The sequence below is a fragment of the Pollicipes pollicipes genome, unplaced genomic scaffold (genome assembly GCF_011947565.3).
Source record: "Pollicipes pollicipes isolate AB1234 unplaced genomic scaffold, Ppol_2.1 Scaffold_1600;HRSCAF=1878_pilon_pilon_pilon, whole genome shotgun sequence".
Lineage (NCBI taxonomy): Eukaryota > Metazoa > Arthropoda > Thecostraca > Pollicipedomorpha > Pollicipedidae > Pollicipes > Pollicipes pollicipes.
The window spans coordinates 353,338-359,299 of record NW_023595962.1 but is presented as its reverse complement, the minus strand read 5'-3'; the positions used below and the strand labels follow the sequence as shown (position 1 = coordinate 359,299).

At 53.6% G+C, this 5,962-nt stretch overlaps 1 long non-coding RNA gene across 1 annotated transcript; it reads right to left on the bottom strand.

Moving 5' to 3' along the window:
- Positions 1-1,209: 1,209 nt before the first annotated feature.
- LOC119090209 (uncharacterized) lies at positions 1,210-5,936 on the bottom strand. Its single transcript, XR_005093202.1, has 3 exons — positions 5,918-5,936; positions 2,840-2,952; positions 1,210-1,254 (listed from the first exon to the last, which is right to left on the bottom strand). It is a non-coding gene; the product is annotated as an uncharacterized LOC119090209 (long non-coding RNA).
- Positions 5,937-5,962: the final 26 nt, after the last annotated feature.

The window sequence follows — 5,962 nt, the reverse complement described above, 5'->3', positions numbered from 1 at the left end:
GCCTACAAAACTCATCGGACGGCTGATGTTACGTGACGCAATGCAGTGTCACAACACAAAACCGTTTCTTCAAACTGCATTTCTAATTTCATTTTTTCGCGGTGAGAAGCATCACCGACCGCGAACCGGCTGCGGACGCTCGTTTGCAGCGTTATGGACTGGCTTGTCTCCATCCCGCATCACGATCCGAGTCTCAACTGCCCAGTCATCCTACTCGCTGGTTAACTTGCGCCAGGCGGCCACGTCAAACTTGCTCGCTGTCCAGATATTTTCTTCAAAGTATAGATAGTTCTCCCGGTTTGCCATCCCTTACACATCCACAGCAAGGTATCCGAAACTCTGAATAGCTTCAGACAAAGGGGCCGTATTGCGGGAAAACGGGGTTCGCATGCTAAGCACTCAAACCTGCTTCAAAGCAGATCCCGAACGTAAAATACCCCGACGGTCTCGAATCGCTTACACCACGCGCCTGGATATATTACACCACATACCTGGGATATATTACACCACGTACCTGGATATTACACCACGTGCCTGGACATATTACACTACATACCTGGATATATTACACCACGTACCTGGATATTCTCAGAGTTCTCCTCCGAGCCCTTGATGAGAGGGCCGTATATTGGTTGGATGACTTCGCCTTCGGGTTGACCTGACCGTAACGATGAGGGCAAAACTAGTAACGGACACGGTATGCGTCACATTCCTTTACTACGCCCGAGCTCCAGACCTGCTCACGAGCTCACGAGCTCACGAGCATGAGCACATGGGCACACGATTACATGGGCTCAGACCAGCTCAGAGGCACTCGGAAAGTAGTACAAATCACACCACGTTGCACAAAGACGTTTTTAGGAGAAACAGCACGGAGCTTGCGAATTGTTCACACAACACAGAACACCCAATAAATACCAGCTTAAACACCACACAACTGTATCGTGATCTACGGGATATGAAGCGAAACGCAGCCGCTAGTAAGTCGCGCAGCATTGAACCACACACGCGTCACGCCTGTATGGTAGCGCAGCACACAGGGCGCTTGCAGAACGACCGTGACCTTGAGGCGGGCGGGCGGGCGCCACACCGCGCCGCCGGCCGCCCTCACCTTGACCCCGAAAGCGGTTCTCAGCCCACTCGATGTGCGTCTTCCAGGGGTCGGGGATGTCGCGGGTCTCGCGCAGCGTGCCGTTTCCGGTGCAGCGGGTGCGAGTGGGGCAGTGTGACGCTGAACACCAGCGGCTGCAGCAGCTGACGGCCAGAGTCACGGACGGGTCACACGAGCGGTCGTGTCAGAATTAACTCAAGGTCACGGCGGCGGAGTCCCCCACAGACCGTCGGGACCGAGTTCTGGGTCAAGGTGGGGTCGAGGTCCAGGGTCGAGGTCCAGGGTCAAGATTCAGGGCCGAGGTCCAGGGTCGAGGTCATCGTTCGAAGTCCCCGTTCGAGGCCAGGTTTGAGTTCAGGTCTGGGTCAGGTTGACAGGTTTGAGGTCAGATCTGAGGTAAGATTTGAGGTGAGATTTGAGGTGAGGTTTGAGATCAGGTTTGAGGTCGTTTGAGGTCAGGTCTGAAGTCAAGTTTGATGTCAGGTTTGAGGTCAGGTTTGGGGATCGGGGAGGAGGTCGAGGTAGAAGTATAGGTCAGGGTCGAGGCCATGAGAAGACGGTTTAAGAGCTACGATCAAGGTCGCGGACACGGGGGGGCCCGCCAGGGCGCAGAATTGCGTTAGGGCACACAGGAAGGTGGGCTGGGGGTCGCGCTTCCAGCAGCAAGTGCGCCATTAGGACCTGGGTCACGGACAGAGCCAAACAGGACCCGAGACAGATTCGGGTCCCGGGGTCGCCAGCAGGGTCAATCAAGATCTAAGGCAGGATCGGTGTCACCGAGGCAGCCATCATGAAGGTGAACAAAATCTGAGTCAGGGCTGACGAGTCTTGATATATACTCATATATATGTGACTATGACTCATATCTTATGATGTATGACTCATAGCCTGAGCCAGCTGCAGCGTCAAACCAACGTCCAACTCACATTCGAGTCAGTCAGGGTTACTAATCAAAACAACGCGACGCGAGTCAAGCACAAACAGACCTTTCACAAACAGGGGCGCAGTTTCGTAAAAGAATTGTGGATGAAGAGACCTTTCTCTCTTTAGTTCCTTCACCGCCTCTGAATGTTCAGCCCACTCAGCGTCGTGCAAAAAAAAAAACAACACAAAAACAGGGTACACGCTAGCGTGGGTTTAGCTTCCGGCGGGATCTGGCCCTGCTGGCTCGCGCGGCACCGCACGAACAGGACACCCGCCCTCACCAAGTCGATCCTGTGTCCATAGTGTCCACAGATCCCGTGTCCACACTGGTCGAGCCATGGCGAGGGTAGCCAATCGATGATCGACATATACAACCAGATCCGCAACATATCAAACACTCATCCGCATCCGGATCGATGACGGATATGGCACTCGCCAGGATCCGGATCCGTGACATATCGGGCACTCACCCATATCCGGATGCGTGACAGATCGGGCACTCATCCGTGTCCGGATCCGTGACGGAGCGGGCACCCATCCGTATCCGTGACAGATCGGGCACTCACCCGCATCCGGATACGAAAAAGACCGGGCACTCACCCGTGTCCGAATCCGTGACAGATCGGGCACTCACCCGCATCCGGATCGGCGACAGATCGGGCACTCACCCGTATCCGTATCCGTGACAGATCGGGCACTCGCCCGCATCCGGATACGCAACAAACCGGGCACTCACCCGTATCCGAATCTGTGACAGATCGGGCACTCACCCGCATCCGGATCGGCGACAGATCGAGCGCTCACCCGTATTCCGATGCGGGCGTACTCGATGTTCGGTATCTCCCCGGAGAGGGAGACGCAGTTGGACTTGTCACACTCTGACTGCTTGTTGCAGTCCGGGAAGTGGATGTGACAGTCTGTCAAACATCGGAAGTGGATGTGACAGTCTGTCAAACATCGGAAGTGGATGTGACAGTCTGTCAAACATCGGAAGTGGATGTGACAGTCTGTCAAACATCGGAAGGTGGGTGTGACAGTCTGTCAAACATCGGAAGGTGGGTGACAATCTGTCAAACATCGTAAGGTGGGTGTGACAGTCTGTCAAACATAGGAAGGTGGGTGTGACAGTCTGTCAAACATCGGAAGGTGGGTGACAGTGCTAAAAACATCGGAAGGTGGGTGACAGCCTGTCAAACGTCGAAAGGTGGGTGACAGTCTGCCAAACATCGGAAGGCGGGGTGTGTGACAGCCTGTCGAACATCGGATGGTGGGCGTGACAGTCTGCTAAGCATCGAAAGGTGGGCGTGACAGTCTGTCAAACATCGGAGGTCGGTGACAGCCTGTCAAACATAAAGGTGGGGTGACAGTCTGCCAAACATCGGAAGGCGGGTGTGACAGCCTGTCAAACACCGGAAGGTGGGTGTGACAGTCTGTCAAACATCGGAAGGTGGGCGTGACAGTCTGTCAAACATCGGAAGGTGGGGACGTGACAGTCTGTCAAACATCGGAAGGTGGATGTGACAGTCTGTCAAACATCGGAAGGTGGGTGACAGTCTGTCAAACATCGGAAGGTGGGTGACAGTCTGCTAAACATCGGAAGGTGGGTGACAGCCTGTCAACATCGAAAGGTGTGGCGTGACAGTCTGTCAAAGCATCGGAAGGTGGGTGTGACAGTCTGTCAAACATCGGAAGGTGGGTGACAGCCTGTCAAACATTGAAAGGGGGTGACAGCCTGTCAAACATCGAAAGGTGGGTGACAGTCTGTCAAACATCGGAAGGCGGGTGTGACAGTCTGTCAAGCATCGGAAGGTGGGTGACAGTCTGCTAGACATCGAAAGGCGAATGTGTCTGCCAAATATCAGAAAGCCAATGTGACGGTTTGCGTAGCAAGCCCAGGTGACAGTTTGCTCAACACCGCAAGCGTTCTCCCAGATATGACCAGGAGCCAGGAGATCCCGCCGAAGTGCAGTACATCGCTACCTCCCATCAACATACGCGCCGGGTCGCGGTGCTTCCTTGCGAGAACAACGCTCACACTGAGTTTAACCCATCGGCCTAGCTGGTGCTTTGAAGAGACCATGCGGAATACCTCATGTGATCCGCATGTTTGTCAGGTGCTACCGGTCGAAGTCTAGTTTCTGTATACCGTCCCTTAGTTTCTGAAAACCACAGCCTAAACCTGGGTGGGCATCACCAAATACACCGGTTTCGCCATCCGCCATAACGCACGGCTTCTGAAACGTCCACAGCGGGCGGCTTCCACAACGTCCACAGCGCACGGCGCGAGGAGTGGAGCGGGTGGATGGGCTGCGCGTGCGATGGTGGGGTTCTCCAGTTTACAAATTCTGATTTAAGAAAGTTTGTGTTCGGATGTCAGTTCAACTTGTGGGCGAGAGCGACAGCTTATCGATTATCGTCTCTTTTGTCCCCGTGTGGAGCGTTCGTCACCACAAGAAATCTGTTGACAGCATTGCGATCAAACAATTTAAACTAGTGTCAAAGGCTGCCCCACAAATCAGTTTTTTTCAAGAAAAGCTCTGTTGCTTTGACCTCGACCCAACCTTCATACCTGATCCAAGGTCAGTGATATCGTTGTTTTTTGCCCGTGTGTGGCGTGTTCGTCACCATCCACGCCATTCATGAAGTCGAACAAGAAATCTGTTGACAGCATTACGATCGAGCAATTTCAAACACGCGCCGAGAGTTGTCCGATAAAACAAGTTTTCTTACGAAAAACTATGCCGCTTTGACTTCGACCCGACATTCATACCTGATCCAAGGCCAATGAGATGAGCTGTCATCTTAATTTAATTATCGAAGAAACCTTGAGAGAAACCTTGAAAGAAAAAGTCGCAATTGTCTTTGGTGCCAGCCATGGCCTGAATGCGAGCCGCTATCCGTTAGCGACCTTCAGGGACGCAGCGCATGATTTTACGTCACGAGGCAAGCTATTCATTGACCGGGCTATGCCTCGTTTGGTGTCGCCACGCCCCACCACCCGGAAGTTATTCCGGGCATATCTTGGAGAGGTCAAACTGCCCGTCTCCACCAGAGCACTCGATGACGGCGGAAGGGTGACGGAGATGGCAGGGACTCTACTACGCCACATGTCAGCATGACAAGCGTGTCGTCGTCGTATGCACTGTGTTCAAAAACGTGGTTTTGGACTGTTTGGGTGTGTCTGGGGACCCTTTGGTGATATCTTTCGACGCCCCTCTGATCCCGTCTGCGAGAAAATATCCAGCTTTGGTATCAGTCAGGTGCCACATGTATATTTACCCTTTGCATTTGTTGTTGAGTGGAAGCTCTGTTCGTCAAAACTTCTCCGTAGAACTGCTGCCTGCAGGGTGCAGGGCGGATCTAGCCTGGAGTTGGGGGGGGGGGGGGGGAAACCGTTCGTCGCCAGCTGGCTGGTGTGGGATCTGAGGTCCAGCGCATGGTGCCTCTCGCGAGTACCTAGTAGGGACAAACCATTCAAAACCGAAAAAACACCGAAATGCTTTTGAATCTCAAACAGAAGTTGAAACAAAACAGTTAAAAGTTAAAGTCAAAACAGACAGTAAGTAGACGAAACTTTCATGAAGTTCTGGGAATGTTTTGGGAGGGGCCAAAACATACTCTCAGAGGTCTTTTTGAGGGGGCCGGCCATGGCCCCGTGCCCCCCCCCCCCCCCCAGGATCCGCCCATGGCTGCCTGCCGACGTTCGTCGCTCTTAAGTCCTGACGTGCAGACACAATCTCTGTGCGACTTGTGATGTTCATGTTTGCTGGCAGCGGATTGGTTCAGAGCAGCCTGGCCTGCGGCACATTTACCCCACCCGGCATGCTTCGCACATATTGCGCGTGCCCCGCAAGATTTCTGCTGGTACCTACTGGTACGTACTGGTTCTGTTGGAGAGATCTCTGCTGCACTTTCCTTCTACTCCGA